Below are 20837 nucleotides of genomic sequence, written 5' to 3'. Positions count from 1 at the left end.
TCTCACTGGCCACACTCCTCCCCGGACCTGAACTGGAACTACTTCATTTGGTCATACTTTGAGAACATCACCAGCATGACCTCCCACATCACCAAAGTCAGCCTGATCGCCGCCATCAGCCGAGTATTCCTTGAGCTCCCATCAGTGATTGTGGAAAAGGCATGCTTCCAGTTTCGGACCCGTATCAAAGTGGTGATTGAGGCTGAAGGTGGCTACATTGAATAGATGTCAACTTTACTACATAATCAAGCTATCTGAATTGATTTTTCAATAATTTTTTAAAAAATAAAGCTGTAGTGTTGTTTTCTTTAGGATGACAACTTTATCGTTCCACCCTGTAATGGATGATTTTTTTTTGTTGCGGTTGTGCAAAGAGCTGACTTTTATTCAGTATTAGGAAATACAATGTTTCTGCAAAAGAATAAATTTAAAACAACCTGGATGCATCCAGCCTCAAAGCAACAGCATCTAGCTTATTGCGTTCTCATTAGAAAACGCGACATACATGATAGTTGTAGTGTCGAGTTATGTGTGGTGTGGAATGCTGGACTGGACACTGGCTTATGTGAAAGTAGAATTTCTGATGAAACCATATGCCAAAGCTAAAAATATGACGGTTTCAAAGCCCCTGGATGCAATCCACCTTGAAGATGATGAAATTAAATTAAAATTGCTGCAAAAAATCAATGGAATTGATTGTGTGTGTATATATATATATATATATATATATATATTCGCTCTATAATAAAGAGCAATGTGTATTTATTTCTAAATATATATATCCATCCCGTAACACAAAGTATGATGTCAAATGAAGGAAAAGATGCAAATTTATTTCCATAATGCTTTTTTCATTTGTTTTTTCTTTCTTTCTGCATATTGTACCGATTTATACGTTTTTCTTTCTTGTTTCTTTACATGAGCCATACTTGTTCTCTTTTAATTTCATTTTTACTGTCTTTTATATTTGTACCAGTTATATTTTTAATGTCAAACCGACCTCCTTATCTCATAATCAAAGGACTTTGAAACTACAGGGTGGTCAAAAAGTCAGGTAACATGTTAAAGGTAGAAAAAACAATATGATCCATTATAATCTCTATTCGTTTAATATTATTTATTTAAATATTTGAGTGTAATATATAAACTACCCCTCCTGATTTCTGGCTTTGGGGCTATGTAAAGGATAGCGTTTATGGCAAGAAGCCTGATACAATAGCGTCTTTAAAGTTATTTATTGAAGAGGAGATTGCGCGGATATCAGCTGACATGATTACACGTGTTACACAATCAGTGGTTAATCGCTTCCAGCGATTGATAGAGAGAAATGGACGACAATTAAGAAAATAAACATATTTCATGTTTGTTTCATTTTATATTTCAATGTATGGTACTTAAATATACGTGTATTGCTAATATCGTTTTTCTTTAAAATGTTACCTGACTTTTTGACCACCCTGTAGTTAATGAATTAAAAAAGAAAAAAGTCATAATTGGTGTTTTTCAGATTAGGTCACCAAACATGATATGCATATTATTTTATTCTTTTCAACCTGCGATGATTCAGTCTTATCCTATTAAGATATAAAAAAACAAACAAACAAAAAAACATTCGAAAGACTGACATTTGGAAGCAATAATAAGTTAGGCGATTCCTGACGTCTTAAATGAATTTATAAAGAAATCCTCCACTTTAAATATAATGCCAACGATGAGTTTTTATTTTCTTTAGGTCATCAGAAATGATAATTATTTATTTATGAAAAATGAAATTACTGATGAAATTCTATGATTTTATATGAATACTAGCAGGGTGCTTAGTCATAAAGTACGCTTAAATATATTTTCATTCATACAGATTTGTATTTATTATTATAGAGCCAATTCTTTATTGATCATTATATTGTACCCGATATATAGTAGTGATTTCAAAAGTAAAAAAAAAACAAAAAACATGCTTTGGGTGTCTCTGCTAGTATCGAAACCAAAACATTTAGCGATTCAGTCTTAGTCAGTACCATTTAAGCTACCATCAAATGAATAAAAAATAGTTAAAACTGAACTGACTTTAATGTATAAACGTATATTTGCGCATGCATACAAGAGCACGTTAAGTCGACTTATGCTTGCCAAATTTCATTTTTTTTTTCACTTTTGACCTCTTAGCAGCTATTTTTACCAACTTATACATATATATAACAGCGGTCCACAAAAGTGCAATTATTTGCCCCACATCGCATTGTCCTGCAACCACGTATCTTGGAGGAGATGCACTTTGAAAAAAAATGGAGACAGACAGATGCGGTAAGTTATATATATATATATATATATATATATATATATATATATATATATATATATATATATACAGATTAGTGCAAGCGTTCGCAAAGCATAATTTGTTTTTTCCCGGTATTTTTTTAAGGGGGTTGTACACTAATTCTTAATATTTTAGAAGATTTTCATATGAAATTTTAAGGTACATTAAGTTAAAGAATCCAGATTTATTGGTCTGATGATTTTATAGCATGAACAAAAATGCGGCAAATCGTAAAGGAAGTTGTTTGCCTACATAAGTTTGTTATGATACTGAACTGTTCTCTTGCAGGTGAGGTGGAGTGGGGAATTCGCCAACTGCAACTACATGCAACAGGATAAACTGCTTCCCCCAAAACAGAGATACCTATAGGCTCTTACTTTGGGTAGATGGAAAATCAAAGAAGCCCTATTCGATCAATCAATTGATCACATCAAGCTCTGGCATTTATAAGTCCATCCTTTAACTGTATTATTTAACCTGATTCTTAAAAATCAAATCCTTATTTCTCCGTTTTATTTTTCTCATGAAATATCCTGCCTTGACAGAGTTCAAAATAGACTTTGTAGCCTAGTAGGGGATGCCCTGTCCTCTTCCCTGCAACCTCTTTCTTACAGAAGAGATGCTGCGAATCTGTCTCTGCTTTATCGTTATTTTCATAGCAAGTGCTCGTCTGAGCTCTAATCTATGGTCCTCCCCTCACTAAACTTTCACAAGAAACACTCATCTAGTTGAAAACACTATCAATAATTCCCTCCACTCTTTATCTGTGCCTAAACCTAAACGTAGATTCCATGAAGAAAGCTTCTTTCTTAGAACTGCACGCCTATGGAATTGCCTTCTGTTTTCCTGCTTTCCTGCTGACTACAATATGATCGTCTACAAGTCCAATGTAAACAAGTTCTTGATGAGCCGTTCCACTTAAGTTAATAAATTTACTGAATTTCCATTACTAACGATTACTATATTGTCCAATTGACTACTGTGCACTCTTAAAGCTTTATTTTCGAGTGGCCTCTTGGCCTTGATAAGTGGTGATGCCTATGTAAAAAAAAATAGATATTAGAAGTCTGTGGATAAGGGTCAATCATGTTGGGAATAAAGAAGATTACCAATGCCAAAGCATAATTTTAAAAAATAATGTTTTCAAAGAGTAAAGCCCCTTACGTTCCAAGAGGCAATGACTTGTTTGGGGTGAAAAAGAGTAAAAAAAAAAAAATGGAGAAATGTATTCTGGGAGCAATATATTCTCAGAATCTAAATAATTATCCTAACTATAGAATTATATTTGACAACTTTATTCGGCAAAGATGGTTTATTTGTTCCTAAACCAAACAAAACTATTTATATTGAAACTTCTTCATGATGATTATAGTAGTAATCTATATCATCAGCAGCATCATCATCAACATTCGTTTTATATGCTGGCATATGTTGGACAGCTTTAAAAAATTGATTTCAAACCTAACCTACCTTTGTCAGGTCTTTATTTATCTTCTTTTTTTTTTCAAATCGAATTTTATCGCTTTTCACTGTGGCACAACTTACTAGGTGGTGAGAGTGGATCAAGTTCTCTGCAATCCATTTAAAGCAAATTCATATGTGAAGTCGTATAATAATTAGAGACTAGTGTAATTTATGTATTATTCAGGCTACTGTTCTCATCTTGAATGTTATTCTGACAACATTTCAGACAATGTTACCTTCCCCAGGTGTATCTAGTCGAACTCAGAAATCTTAATTTGCAGTTGTATCATTAGTATTGCTCACACTGAGGATTGAACCTTCAACCTCCGGAAGATTCCTTAGTACTTTATCTGTTACGCCGCAGTTCTTTGTTAGATACTGACATTTAACGTTCTCGCATATGCCGTTCTCGGTTGAAAATTTTTATAATAAAAAGGGTTTAAAATTAAGGTTTTACAAAAAGAATTCAAGAAAAAGAAAGTATAAATATACCCGGGCATCGCCCGAACCCGGACAGTTAGTTAAGTATATAATTTATAAAATGAATACTGAAAATTTCTTTAAAATTGAATCTTTCAGTGATTAAATTTCGGTGAATAAATTTAATTGAGTTTGCTTAGACAGAATAGTCGTCTAATAGTGTCTCCTTATATTAGATTTTTTTTCTAGTTTTATTTTGTTTTGCTAATGAGTCACCACTTATCAAGGATTAAAACTCACTCGAGGATAAAGGCTAATGAGATCGATGGATTTACAGTTGAATGATGCCGAATACTATGAGAGAATTGAAAATCTTTTCATACTGCATATTCCAAACAACAGTCGATCCAAAAAGCAGTAATTCTTCACATTTAGTCAGCAACATTACTCGGGGAATGTGAGGATGGACAAGGGGAAGCGAAAATTACGAGACTGCTGAAGAGTAACTAAAGGTCCACGTTTATATTTTACACGATGGGGAGGGTAAGAACTCCTAGAGCTTAAAAAAAAGCAGAACAGTTGAACATCTACAATGATAAGAAATACAGTATTTGCAAAGTTTATTAATTTGAAAATCTGACAAGATAACTTTAAATGTCATTAAAATTGGTTAATATGTGATTTTTGGTGGTCTGCTTTGCAAGAGTAGTCTTTTAGTAGGGGTCCATTATATTAGATGGGGACAGGTATGAACTCGTAGTGTTTTCCCCGGCAGAGAAGTTGAAGTATCTGCAATAATAAAAAAGATAGTATATTAATACCTGCAAGGTTTATTTATTCAAGAAATGGTTCTTAATCTTTACTTAGCACTCGAGGGAAATTTAAAAATGATGTGAATATGGATCTTTTTTAGTTATTTCTGAAGAAACTTGATTTTTTTTTATATGTTAAACAGTTCATTCTCTTTGATACATGTGTGCGTGTCTATCTTGCCAGCCTTAGTTTGGGTGTTTTATCCTTGGGCAATCCAGTCCCATATGTCTTAACCTCTTTCACAAAGGCCTCCTCCTTAATGTCAAAGGTCAATTTGTTTTGTGATACAACTTACCTCGAATCAGTCTATTCTTTCTGAAAAAAGGAGTTTCTCTTCCTTCTGACATTTGTTCAATATATTTAAGAAACTTCAGAAAACAAATAACCAGGAGATTTACTTGCAGACTTTTTGAGAAAAGAACATCTTTTGTTGTTTTTTATTTATTTTTTTTTTACCTGTCTTCTTTTTTAGGGGGGGGGGGAAGCACTGTATTATGATATTTATGATATTGTTTTATTTTATTTTACAAAAAAAAAAAAAAAACAGAATTGTTTATTCTATGTCATCTGCTTTATCAAAATTATGCCTCCATTCACCAATTAAAATATATACTTTTGCTAAATTGGTCCTGGAACAGCTTTTGAACCAAACAAAACCGACTTTTGTCGACACAGAAATACGTAAACAACCGAATCGAAATGAACCGATAACAAATTAAAAACGAGGCTGATTTTCAAAACGGGGCTCATTATCAACATAAGAAAGTAATGAAATAAAAACACTCACAGTATGTTTGTTTTTCATGACAATTAATATTAATTTTTTGTTGAAGAAAATCAATGAATTTTAAGAACTATTTCCGGCAAAGGTAAAACTTCAACTTTTTTTTCAATAAATTGCGTGTTTTTTTTTTAGAAATCACCCATAATGCATATAAAATTTTTACATATTTTGAGGATTGGTGAGATGCATACATTTCTTAAAAGGGACAAAAAACTACTAAATTTTTAGGGTCAGAATAAGGTTATTTCAGAGTTTAGGCTAAAATGAGCCTGTTTTTTGTTCGGTTTATTTATATTTTCTTTTGGAGTAAGAAACAAAGAAAATAAAAAGAATAGGAAGGAAGTTGCTCGACATTTCTGGAATTGATAATAATATGAAATTCATTTTTAGTTCAATCATTTTTCTTCAATTATCTACCAGAAATATTAAGATTTATGTATTCTGATTGGTTACATGCTTTGGCATCTTTTGACTGTTTTAATAAATGGCTGGAAGATGCTGAACAAAAGTTCGTATTTAGGTGTAAAAGTATAATGGATAAAAGATAATAGCAATACAAAAAAAAAAACGGAGAAAACAAACAATGATGGTGGGAGAAAGACACAAATTTTATAAAAAATATTTCCCAGTGTAAAGTGGTAGTAAATTTGAGTGAAAATTACCTTTACTTCCAGTATATATGACTATTTCAGGAGCAGCAGTCGAGTTGGAAAAAAAATGTATGAATTATTGAAACAAAAAAGGCACAATTTTTTTCTAAAAATATTAAGAACATGCATAAATTGTGACTTTTGCTTGCTATAATAATCAATGGAAAATGGGATAAATCAACTTTATTTTATTATAAAGATAAATATGCACATTCAGAATGCGTATTGAATTCATCTATATAAAAAATCTTGTGCTGCATTAAATAAATGATTAGAGAAGTATTATAAGATGATTTTGATTGCAGCTATAAGTTTGTCCTTGCTTCAGCACACATGCATACATGACACTTAGTGAAGAAAAACAATGTATGTGGAACGATAAAATTGTCGCCCTAGAAAAGACAACATGATTCCATTTCCATTTGATGGAAAACGGTTTTTTAGTTTGTTTTTTGTTTTGTTTTTTGTTTTTTTTGCAAGGCATTTATTGGTTGCCCAGTTGTACACAAATCCCAAGAGCGACAAGAGTCTTCTATCATGTCTGAAAGTGACACAATGTTCAACAAGTGAGATCAGAGATGTGCTGCTGCACAATTCATGCTCTTTACCGATCTAAGTTATGACAACAGGACCATTGCCAACACCCTCAAAATGCAACTCTGGACAGTTCAATGTTTGAGCGCACAGCTCAGCAAAGTTTCCAGCCACGGTTATAGTCCTTGGTGTGGTTTCAAGTGAGAACCACATCATGCCTCCTCACATCTTTGAAGTCAGTTTGAAAGTCACTAGCAAAGTGTACCTGGATGTGCTGAAAAGTGTAATGATTCTCTGGTGCAATCAGGTGACCATTGGCAGACTCTGCGTGTGGCAGAAGGACTCGGCACTGGCCCACAAGTCCAAAGAAACCCAGGCTTGACTTCAGAAGGACTGCTATAACTTTGTATCCTTCTCTCATTGATCACCCTCCTCCCCTGCCTTGACCCCACTGGACTATTTTGTTTTGTCATAGGTCGAGAACATCACCAATATAACCTCCCACAATACCAAAGCCAGCCTGATGACCGCCATCTACCGAGTATTTGCTGAGATCCCGCCAGTGCTTGTGGAAAAGGCATGCACCCAGTTCTGAACCCACATCAAAGTGGTGATTGAAGCTGAAGGTGGCTACATTGAATAGATGTCAGCTCTACTACACAATCGAGTTACCTGAATTGATTTTTATAATAAAAGTGTTTAAATAAATCTGTAGTGTTGTTTTCTTTTATCGTTCCACCCCCTAATCAAACCGTTAATTACAAGCGAGGAAAATGAATAAACAATGGTGAATATGTAGCATGAGCAAGAAATTATAAAGAAAGCAACCGTGGAATTTCCATGAGGTTCAGCGATTAATAGTAATTAAATTTTTCTTTTATTATGAAAGCTGTATGGCCACACCAGTTTTCCTTCTAGCGGTGTGAAAATGATACATCCAAAGGTGAAAGGAAAAGGTGTATATGGCATTGAAGAAACTTATTGTTTTGTAAATAGTTTGCCTTGTACCGTAGTAAAAACAATGTATCCAAAAACTAATTTCCATGGTAAGTGCTCGACTGAGCTCTAATCTATGGTCCCTCTCGCCAAACTTTCACAAGAAACACTCATCTAGCTGAAAACACTATCAATAATTCCCTCCACTCTTTATTCGTGCCTAAACCTAAACGTAGATTCCATGAACAAAGTTTCTTTCTTAGAACTGCACGTCTGTGGAACTATCTTCCGTTTTCCTGCTTTCCAGCTGATTACAATATGGTTGTCTTCAAGTCCAACGTAAACAAGTTCTTGGTGAACCATTCCACTTAAGTTAACAAATTTACCAAATTTCCATTACTAACGATTACTATATTGTCCAATTGACTACTGTACACTCTTTTACCTTTATTCTCGAGTGGCCTCTGGGCCTTGATAAGTGGTGATGCCTATGTAAAAAAAAAAAAAAAAAAAAAAAAATGAACTGATTGGGAAGAAAATAACCCAAGAAGTTTCATAGTTGATTTTTCTTCAAGAGAGTCTAAGGAAAAAAAGGGACACATCTACAATTGAAGGGCACGAATTGTGTCAAAACAATTCATTTGATGTTCTAATCCACAAGCGAACTCGGGTCAACTTGTATAGCTGCATATTTCAACTGATCTAAGGAGGATGGGCGAGAAACAACACTAGAATAGAGAGTGGTAGCATCAGCATAAAATAATATTTCCAGGAATACTAAAACTAGATAGAAAAAGAGAATGAGATGCGATTACCACTGAGCTAGTCACCATCTTTGATTAGAAAGAAAAGTTATAAGCTAGTTAATATTTTTTAAAATTACACAAGTGTAAGCCATAAACTGGATGTATTATAGACAGAGAATCAGAAGAGATCAATACGGATAACAATGAATTCTTATGACTATATGGACCAGGAGAATATGCTAGAGTTAAGCACGAGTTTTTCACACTTGGCAATCAGAGTGATGTGCAACCATTCTCTTTATTAGTTGTATTTGTCTTTCTTTCCAATATATTTTGTTCTCATGACTTGTGTCTTTCTTGCAGGCCCTTACTTGTTCACAACAATCTAACAGGTGACCTCTCGGGAAATGGGCTTTGCCATGAGAATCATAAGCTCTGAGTAAATAATATCACATGGTTGTTCAATAAGGGATCAGTTGCAATCGGTAGTTTGGGATAAATAAGACGAATATTTAGATGTGCTAAGCAGCTTTGGAAATATCCAATCCTCATATCATTTATTATGATAATGATGAAATTGAGAAATCAGAAACGATAATTTACTTGAATTGATGTTTATTTGTATTATTTATTTGAATGTCATTTTCACAACATTTCGGTCGATGTAACCTCTGATCTTCTCCGGATTTATCTTATCGAACTTGGGCTCATGGCTAGAGTAATTGGAAAAAATCAATTGGAAAAGTAATATTCTCCTGAAAGTTGAAGGTTCAATTCTCAGTGTAGGCGACCGAAAAATACAATTGTGAATTACTTATGGCCTCTATTCAGTCATGGCTGACGGAACAAGAGCATGCTACCCTTGTAAAGGAAATAAAGTGTTCCATTTGAAATTCCATCCAGATTGCAGAGTTTGGTAGAAATATTACAGAGTTCAACAAGATATACCTGAAGACGGTTGGAGGTTACATCGACTGAAACATTGTAAAAATGACTCTCAAAATGAGAACAATAGTCCAAAGAATCTACATTATTGATGTTTATTAATTCTTAAAAATAAAACGGTAAAAATCCTAACGAATTCAATGTGATCATTATATGCAAATGAGCAATTTAATATGTACTTTTGCATTTAATTTCTAACGCCACCATTTATTTGAGATTCAAATAAAGCTCATTTCAATGTTTATTTTCAAAGGAAAAAAAGGGCGGCATTTTATTTTTCATTTTATTTTTTATTTTTCGTATTAAATCTAAACTGAGGGAGAAAATATTTTTGATATCAATAAAATGGGCTCAGATAAAGTGAAAAAAAAAAAAAACAGACCACTGAAAAGAAACGAAAATAAAGAGAGAGAAAAAAGAAGGATTGACTTTCAAATTTGATTCCACCTGCAAATTCTTCGTAATCGGCCATGAATCACGGCAACGAGAGCGTGTAAACAAATTATGGTGAGAGGGAGTGGATGTGGGAATGAAATTTTAAAATTTTAAATACACAGAAAAAAATTCCCTCTGTTAAAAAATAAACAAAACAAGCGAAACATCCTAAAAGTAATAAGATGAGAAATTAACCAAAATCGATCAAAAATGCCAATATTCAATAACAAAAAATTTTTAAAAAAGATTTAGAAATGAAGAGGTAAAAATGGGAAAGCGAATAACAAATAGACTTTTGAATTAGAAAAGTTATATTTAAATGCGGACAAATCATGAAAATGAAAAACAGAGAAAATATTCTGACAAGTTTGGATCTTGAACTGGTCGGACATTTTGTTTTTTCCCCCTTTATTTTGCAATATTTACAATTCATGCAAATTTCTAACTATAGTTGAGTAGCTTAACTCTTTCGGGAATACAGCACAGACATTTATATACCATTTACTGTGACATGCATTATTGATTCAATTCATCCCTAAATAACCCACGACCAACCAGAAAAGAATATCAATAGACCAGTTGTTGTGGTTATGCTTCGTAAACAAAAATTTAAAAAATATGCCGTATTGGCATGTTTCAATTTTTTTTAAAAGACTCCTTATCATTGTTTTTATTGGCTTTTATTAATAACTTCATGCTGACTTAAGCAGAATACTTACATAATAATAATAATAATAATAATAATAATAATAATAATAATAATAATAATAATAATAATCTAAAAGAATATGAAAATAGGCACGATCAAGTGTGGAAGGCAGTACACCGGGTATTATGCAGACAACTGCATCTTGAACACCCTGGCAAATGATACCGGTAGCAGTACTGGAAAATGAAAGTCACAAAATTCTATGAGACATGGATATGCAAACGGACAAACCCATCCAAGCAAGAAAACCGGATTTTATAATAGTTAACAAAAAGAAAGAGTCCTGACAGATTGTAGATTTTGCTGCTCCAGCAGACCACGGAATGAAGATCAAGGAGACAGAAAAGCAACGCAAATACATTTGATGTTGTGACATTGCAGAATTAATTGCAACGGCTAGAGAGCTGAAAAGGATATGAAAGATGAAGAAAGTCAAGATAACACCATTAGTATTAGGAGCATTAGGAACAATACTGAAAAACTTGAAAAAAAAAAAAAAAGAATGGGAGAGATTGGAATCAGGAGGATGGCCGAGAAGATACAACACATAACAATAACGAAAATGACTGACATATTAAAGAAAACTATTGACTGTGGAGACTAACACACGAACAAGTTGGACATGCAGAAACTGCTACAAATCGAAAACACAAAGAAACATCATATAGAATCATGAAAACTGAAACTGTATAATTGTAAGATACCCTACCCCCACCCGCGTACCCCAGCCCCCCCTCTTTTTTTATTTAAAAACTTTTTGTATGTGTGTGTGTCACAATAAAGTGACGCCACACCAAATAAGTGAGGAGGATCAAGGAGGATGGAAAGATCGAGGAGACAGAGCACTAGCCAAATCTCTGCTGAATCAATGCAAAAAGGCTGGGATGCTTATTGCTACCCAAATTCCAGTGAAGACAAATGGTCGCTGCCAATGAGAAGTCAATAGTAATTGGCTGTTGTGATAACGCAAATTCATCTTCAAAAGTTACTGAAAGAGATGGAGCGTACTGGAAATCTGGGGAGACTTTTCACTCAGGCTCAAGGGAATACTACAAGTTGTTCTCATCTTTGATGATGGCCTGTGTGATTACTCCTAGTGAGCAAATAATAATAATAAATACAAATATTCGAGAACTGAAACTGACAAACAGCCGATCTCTCTTTACGCCTTAAAAAATATTTATATGCATCCATGCATGCATGAAGGGCTCGGTTGGTACTCCACAAAATAGTCATAAATGGTCAAAGCAGAGGAAGCTATCCAGAAAGAAGAGCATCAATAAGAGCTGCACTGAAAGATGAAGAAAGTCCAGGAAACCTTGGTGGGACTTGTTTCCACCCAAATTCCAGAGAATTCCAGTTGTTCTCTGCAAGAAATTAATGGTAAATTGATGCTGTGATAATACAAAATTATTTGTAACAGCTATTGAAAGAGGCAGGGAGTGCTGAAAATCTGGGGATATTTTTTCTTAGTCAGATTCGAAGGAACACTACTTATTATTTGCTGCTAGTGTGAGAACTGTGTGCAAATAATGATAAAAATAATTAATTTTTTTTTTTTGTGCCACCATAAATTAGTGCCACACCAAATTTTCTTTGACCGAGTAGAGAAAACACTAACTGGACCACCACTGGATGAGCGTGAAGAGGACTTGGACCTTGGGGAAGCTTATTGCCATTCAAATCCTAGTGAAGAATAATGATTGCTACCAAATGAGAAAGCAATTGTAGACAGTTATTGCAATAACGCAAATGAATGTGCAAAGGTTATCAGAAGAAGTGGAGAGTACTGAAAATCTGGGGAGATTAGTTGTCACTCAGATTCCAGGGAACACCACAGACTGTTTTAAAAGAGAATTCTTAGATGATGGCCTATGTGAAAACTTCTAGTGAGTAATAATAATATTAATAATAATAATCATTAATAATAATAATAATCATTAATAATAATAATAATAATAATAATAATAATCATTAATAATAATAATAATAATAATAATAACAACAATCATTAATAATAATAATAATAATAATGAAAACAATTGAAATATTAAGGAATATTTGAATGCGGAGTCTAATACACATGAGCAACATGCGCGGGCCAGACAAACTGCTGCAGAGGCAAAACATGAAGAAGCATTACATGAAATCAAAAACATTGAAGCTGCATATCTACAAGTTCGCTATCCCTTCCCCCTCCCATCCTCCCATTGCCTCATCAATCCCCCTAAAAAAGTAATGCCAAATATACAAGAAAGGTCAAGGAGGATGGAACACCAAGGAAAGAGAAAAAAGCACTGACCAGACCTCTGCTGGACAAGGGCGAAGAGAACTGAGACCAGTGGGAGGCTTATTGCCACTCAAATCCCAGTGGAGATCAATGACCGCTACCAGCGAGAAATCAATGGTAAGCGGCTGTTGCGATGACGCAAATTTATTTGCAAATGTTATCAAAAGAGGTAGAGAGTACTGGAAAATCTGGGGAGACTTGTTGTCACTCAGCTTCAAGGGAACACCACAGGTTGTTTTCAAGGAGAGATCTTTGATGACCTGTCTAAAAGCTCCTTTTGAGCTAATAATAATAAGTTAAGACAGCATGAAGGCAAAGATAACATAAAAATCCACGGGTGTGGTTAAGAACTGATTACAGACAGACAAGACATTTCTGGGCTTTTCCATTGTTAATTGGGTTATTCTCCAATTCATTAGAATAGTAAAATTTACCGAGATCAATCAGGACACTTGGACAGCAGTTTTATGAGAATGTCTATTTACTTATTCTATGTGTACATACCCATTATTATATTAGACAATATTATTATTCAGACAACAGAACAGATGTCGAGAAAATATATTTGGATGGTGAGTTTATTAGGGTTGTTCAGAAGTTTTGTTACCTTGGTGATATCATTGGAATACAGAAACAAACAGGAGCTGCTGCGATTGCAGAAGTTGGGAGCGGATGGTAGTAAGTTCAGAGAAATTTTGTCATTACTAACCAGCAGAGCATTACCATTGTTGACAAAGGGAAGAGTCTATCGTGCATGTGCACGCAGTAGGATGATATACAAAAGTTAAATCTGGCTTGTGAAGGTTGAGGACGTGTTTTGGTTACGTATTGTTAGTAGAAGTAGTTGAGATGGTGGGATCAATTAGAAGGTGGAAGCCAAGGAATACACGGGAGGACATGATGCGGGTGGATTTGAGAGGCAGAGGGGCAAATAAAGACGTGGACAGAAATAGGTTAGGTTCGTTTTGTTCTTTTGTTTTACAGCATACTGACTTTTTTTTTTTTTAGGTTATTTAATGCTGAATCCAGTCGTTTTTGTAAAAAGTTTTATGCTCCAGATTCTTTATATTTTTGCAATATTGAATATTTATTCATGATGTTTGGTTTGGTTGTTTTGTAGAGGAGAATTGTTGTTTTGTTTTGGGCCTTGTAGAACATGATTGAGTTTTGCAGAGAGAAAAGAAAAACAAACAATAACATCAATATTTGGTGCATTTAAGTTAGGACGCTGATATCTTCAGACAGTCTTATCTGATGACATCAGCGATTAGTTTGGAAGAAAATATATAAAAGCCGTCCAAAACATGCCGGCATGTAGAACAGACGTTAACCGAATATGATGTTTAGATTTTATCTGTGTATATAATGTTGGAAAGAGACGGTACTTGTACAAGTTTAAAATTAAATCTTTTGACTATCGTGTGTGTGTGTGTGTGTGTGTGTGTGTGCGTATGTGTGTGTGCGTGCGTGTGTGTGTGCGTGTGTGTGTGTGTGCGTCAAAGGACAAGAAGCAAAAAGCATGTTTCCATATTTTTACTTTGTTATTCTTCATTTTATTTTATCTTTTTCCAAAATACACATTCTATGTATAAAGATGAAGAATTATAGACATTGGAATCATTCGCCAGGGAATTCATGAAGGATTTTATATTTGAAGCGCTTTCACTGATATTTATTTTCGTACTCTTTCCCCTACCCTCTGCCCCCTTCCCCCCTGTACTCTTTCATTTTTGTACTTTTGTCTGTTTTGTTCGTTTGCTATTCTTGATGTTTTTCAAAGTTCGTTTTTAGAAGTCAATTTTGGCAGGAAAATTTGTATGCAAAAAAGAAATTGTTTTAGAACTAAATGGATGTCTATAAACTGATACAGAAATCAGAAGCAGACATTGTTATTGCCAATATCCAAGGAGAAAAATGTTGTCCATAACCTGGACTCACTAGCGGCTAAAGGGCCGAGGCCAATCACTCCAAATATGTACGTTCCATCAAACTATTCTTAATAAACATAGGTGTTATTTGTTTACGTCTTTAATGATAATTATCTCTCCATAAAACTTGAAGTACAAGAGAAAAACGTATATTAATGATGGGACGATTTCAATATTTTTCCCAATACCGCACTAAATTCCCAATTCTGCACTAAATTCCCAATTCTGCACTAAATTCCCAATTCCGCACTAAATTCCCAATTCCGCACTAAATTACTGATTTCGATTACGATACTTTATACATCTCTAAATATTTAACTGTAAAGTTGCTATTTTTTCTCCAATTACCATAACATGTTAAATGTGCACATATTTTCTCAAACGTAAAAACACACTTATCGATTTTAGTTTTAACTAGTAGTTTAAAATCAATGAATATTTAGCATTTTATTATTAATACTTGCAGTGGAAAGTTTTGTCTTAAACAAAATCAAATAAAAAAAGATAATTAAAGGAATCTTTTTTGGTATCGAAAAATAGGCACACATTTTTCCGATTCCAATACTGATTCCGATACCGCCAAAAGGTCCAATTTTTCCTGTTCTCAATTCTGATTCCGATTAAACGTCCCAACACTATACGACCTAATATAACTGCAAATAAGCCACATATAATAATCTATGATAAGTAACCTTTGATGACATTAAATGACTTAACATGATCGACATGATGTTAAAAACAACCAACAAATCCCCTGTGAACTGAACCTGCTACTGCAACTGTTCTACATCTACTAACCTAAGAATTCTCATCTATTCTTTCAATATGACTAAACCAACAAAGTCTCCCGTTCTGCACACATCTCCCTGCAATGTCTAGATTTAATCTTCCTTTGAGATTATTAAAACTAACCCTATATTTAAAATTCGCATTGCTCATCCATTATATCATTTTCATATCATTTATCTCCATGCAACGCATGTCTTCAACTCTTACTGGTCAAGTTTCACCTACATACACTATTATACCAGGCCTGATAGACTTTTTCCTTGGTTGACAATGGGAACGGTCTGCTAGTTAGTAATGACAGAAGCTCTATATAGGCAGACTAATAAGTGACGTCAATCCGATGTAATTATCTAAAAAAAAAAAAGCTGAAAGAAAAATATATGGGCCTAATATTGTGTCGTCTGGAAACTTCTGAGCGTTTTTTGATTGATTGAGATCAAACAAATTGATTTGTATCCCCAAAAATATTCAATGGGGCTCATAATCGATAGTTTCTTTTTTTTTTCTTCTTCTAAACTCCCAGCATCTCCGCAAGCTTCGTCGTTATGCTGATTGGGTTGGTTCAATCTTTATCTTCAAAAGAATCACTTTGAGAAGGAATTCTTCAAACGATCGCTGCACTGTTGATTCACTATTTTTAATTTAGTATTTTTGTATTCTCTATACAAATGATTCACGACTTATCAAGGCTAAAAGTCACTCGCGGATAAGCGTTAATGAGAGGAGATGAACCGGTTATGCTGGTGATGAACGGTTATTACGTGGAGCATTCATCCTTCTGACCAAAGAAAACTTAGAAGCAACAGACTAGACAATATTTTTTGGCCGTTTGACGAGGAACAAAGTGTAGTTTCTGTTCTAATGCTACACTTATTCTATTCTGTTCTCGGACAGTAATGGAAAAGTCTTTGTAGACTAAGGTGATTTTTATTTTTATTACAATCCAGAGGGCCCTTTTTAGGGGAATAGAATCTTTCCTTTTTTTATGATGCTTGATCATTGTTTGTTTGCACATGATGATTGAAAACTGACATTGTGTCTAATTTCGCTCTCGTGGGGAGACAAGTAAATAAGAACAAAGTGTAATATCTGTCCTGCTACTACACTTCATGTTTTTTGTTGTCGGTGAGAAAGAAATCCTACTAAATTGAGGTGATTTTTATTTTTGTTCTAATCCAGAGTGCTCCTTTCTTGGGAGCTGGAATATCTCCACATAAAAACTTGTGTCTAACTTTGATCTCGTAAGGAGGCAAGTAAATAGAAACAAACTAGACAAGAATGGTTTATGACAAGTATTTGTTGACATTGAATTTGAAGATGACCATGTTGTAGCCTGCAGGAAAGCAGCTCCATGGTAATGTGTTCAACAGGTTGGGAGTTAGTATTATTTGGACTACTGTTCTCATGTTGAGGTTTATTTCCACAATGTTTTGGCTGATGTAACTGACCACCTTCTTCAGGTGTATCTTGTCGAACTCGGGAATATTTTTTATCAAATTTTGGAATCTGCACTGAATTTCGAATAGGACCCTTAAATTTAATTAATGAAGGTCGGAGATTACATCAGCCGAAATTTTGTGCAAATAACACTCAGCATGATTCAAATAATCCAACTTACCAATTTTTATCTTAAAAATTCAGAAACGTGGAAGTTCTTGGAAATAAACTCTGTTCATGGAATTTCTTCTTTATCTTTATATTAATGAAATTATGAGACAATGTCACGTGGGTATGTCTCGAGTCAACTTAACTACGATAATTACACATTGAATTATTATGTATTTTATTTACTGCCAGCAAGAAGACCTGGAGAGACATCTTGCAAGATAGCGGGCTTGGAGAAAAAAAAATTCCAAATGTTCGTATTTATAGTTGAATAGAATTTTTTTAATTCACTATATTTTGTATGAAGTACTGTTGTCATATTTGGACGGGTAAATCTCTATTTCATTTGAAGATTTTTGATGAAGTGCAGTACTCTATTTGCAATTTGGTTAGCCCACCTTTTATTCTTCTTTGAAAACTCTCTCACACAGACGTGATGTTGCTAGTCTCAGTCTTTTTTTATAAATACTATTATGGCATGTGCTCTTCAGAATTGTCTGATCTATTCCCTACTTCCTTTGTTCTAGCTCGTTTGACACTTTGGTCTAGTGGGCATCATCAAACTGCTGTTTTATTCCTCATTGTAATACAGTTTCCTATCCAGGTAGCTTCTAACCGCAAGCTTATAGAACTTTCTTCATGCTGTTTTCCTCCTACCTATAGCCTTAGTCTTTTGAAGACTAAAGCCAATAGGCATTTCCGGTCTTTGCGATAATCATATTTTGTTGTCGTTAGCTTCTTACATTAAGTGGCTTCAAACCTTGTCTGAAGCCATTTCCATAAAAATGTTTTTATTTTATTTTCGTTTTCAACGAATCTTAGATTAATAGGAAATGTAAAAAAAAAAAAGATAATTTAATGTGTATGGACGAGAAATACACAGACACTCAATATCGTGTTTGATAGTTTTAATAAAAAAGGATATTATTAAACAAAATGTCCAACACTTTAACATATTTTGAAAGTGATTCTGAGGCTTTTAAACTGTTGATTCTTGTTAGGTAAAAGAAATTATGGCTAGAATTAAAACACAATGAAAATCAAGTATGATTCAATTGCAATTTAAAACCAATGGAGAATAGTAATTTTCGAACGCGCCTCTGTTGTATAAAGCACTTACAAAATGAATGAACACAGCTGGATTCTGTTGTAGAATGGTGATTCATTCGGCTGATTACTTTATATATTATACTGGCAGAGCTATCCGACGTTGCCCGGGGTCATAAAAAAGCAAAATAAAAGAATTGAAAAAATGTGTGTAACATCCTTATAGTAAACTTCTATCTCTCTACCTTTTTATTTTTATTTTTTTCGTTTTTGTATCTTTCTCTATTTCCTCATCATCCGATTTTTCCTTAATTTCTCCCTAGCCTCCTATTTCTCAATCCCTCGCTTTTGTTGTAATGTCTTGAAAACAATTACAATGTAAGATCTTCATCTGATCTTTCAGGTTTAGAGTTATTACTCTCGGATAATACTAAGTTTCTGTTCCCGCCCCGCTCTTAAAATATAATGAAGCCTATATTTGTTTTAATGTATTCCCAGGTTGCGCCGAGTTTCGTATCACTATCTCCTCCTTAATAAAATGATGAAACCTATATTTATTTTGTTGTACTTTTGTTGATCTTTCATGAAGGAAGAAACTATCGATGATGGCAAAAAAGATCAAGGTAGAGACTGACTTTACATTATATATTAGATCAATCTATTTCTTTTTATTTAATTTATCGCAGGTTTACAAATTAATCTAAGTTGAGATTTAGACAAGCATAACTCTGTTGGCCTCATATTTCAATATATATCGCCCTTATTAATGTTTAAACTTAAGAAATGATTTAATTTTTTATGAGCGTATTACACAATTCACCAAAGAATGACCGCAAAATAAAAACTTCAAAAATGAAATAGACAATAGAAAAAGTTTTATTCTTAAATATAATGCCAAAAATGTGCAGAAAATATTTCCTTCATGTCTATTTCAAACTGATATATGTTCTTTTTATTTTTTGAACTTATTTTTAATGAACGTTATAAATATTTTTAATCATATTCTTTTAAAAATATTATTAAAAGTTAATATATTTACTATTGTGGTATTCAATAACTTTAATGTATCTTGATGTCTGAAATTTTTTTTAATTGAGTTTTTACTTTGCTTTAAAGTTTATGAAGTGCTTCCTGCTCTTTTTATGAAGTGCACTGTATCTGCTTTTTCTATGAAGTGTTCTCCACCTGCTTTTGCATGAAGTGCTCTCCACTGGCTCTTTTTTGTGACGTGTTATCTACCAGCTTTTTTGTGACGTGCTCTCTACCGGCTTTTTTGTGAAGTGCTCTCTACCGGCTTTTTTGTGAAGCGCTCTCTCCCGGCTCTTTTTTGTGAAGTGTTATCTACCAGCTTTTTTGTGACGTGCTCTCTACCGGCTTTTTTGTGAAATGCTCTCTACTGGCTTTTTTGTGAAGTGCTCTCTCCAGGCTCTTTTTTGTGAAGTGCTATCTACCAGCTTTTTTGTGACGTGTTCTCTACCGGCTTTTTTTGTGAAGTACTTTCTACCGGCTCTGTTATATGAGGTGCTCTCTGTCAGCTCTTTTTTTATGAATTGCTCTCCATGGGCTCTTTTTCATGAAGTGCTTTCCATCTGCTTCTTTTTTTTATAAAGTGTTCTCTACCTGCTAATTCTTATGAACTACTCTCTATCTGCTCGTTCTTATGAAGTTCTCTCTACTTGTTCTCTTTTGTAAAGTGCTTTTTCCTGTTCTTTTTACACAATGCTCTCTGTCTGCCCTTTTTTATGAAGTACGTTTTCTCTTCTCTTGTTTATGATGTGTTTTCTATCTGCTCCTTTTCTGAAGAGCTCTCTACCATCTATTTTTTATGGAGAGATCTCTGCTTTGTCTTTTTATAGAGAGTTCTCCACCTGTTTTTTTTTATGAAATGCTCTGTACCTGCTTTTTTGTGAAGCATTCTCTCCCTGCTCTTTTGTATTATTATCTTCATTCAAGTCATCGCATTAAACATCTGAAGACTAGCTAGCTCGTTTGAAGCAGCAGCTGCAAAAACGTTGATTGGACAAAATCTCCGATCATCAGTTTCTTTCAGCCAATCAGAGAGTTCTGCCACATACTATAAAAACGAAAACATACAGCTACCTTTCCCTCTTTTTTTTCTTCTTTTTCAGACAGCATACGTGCATACACCAACTCCCAAATACAGGGCCTAGTAAAGCATCCTTTACTAAACGATCTGTTGGTGATGTCTCCTTGCTGCAAAAACTTGGAGTGAATTAATGAAACAAACAGGGTAGGTATTATATTCAATCTGTATGAGCAAAAAGATTCTGTTAAATAAATAATTTTCAACTGGAGATAGGTATGACTATAAATGTTGCACAGGTGGAATGTTTGAACACGTGTGTCACATTGGGTTTGTTTAGGTGACATTTTATAGCAATCATTAATTTTCAAATTTCCC

Source organism: Euprymna scolopes, chromosome 7 (genome assembly GCF_053919585.1).
Source record: "Euprymna scolopes isolate OS-2025 chromosome 7, ASM5391958v1, whole genome shotgun sequence".
Classification (NCBI taxonomy): domain Eukaryota; kingdom Metazoa; phylum Mollusca; class Cephalopoda; order Sepiida; family Sepiolidae; genus Euprymna; species Euprymna scolopes.
The sequence above is the reverse complement of the archived record's forward strand: the minus strand, read 5'-3'. Positions refer to the sequence as shown.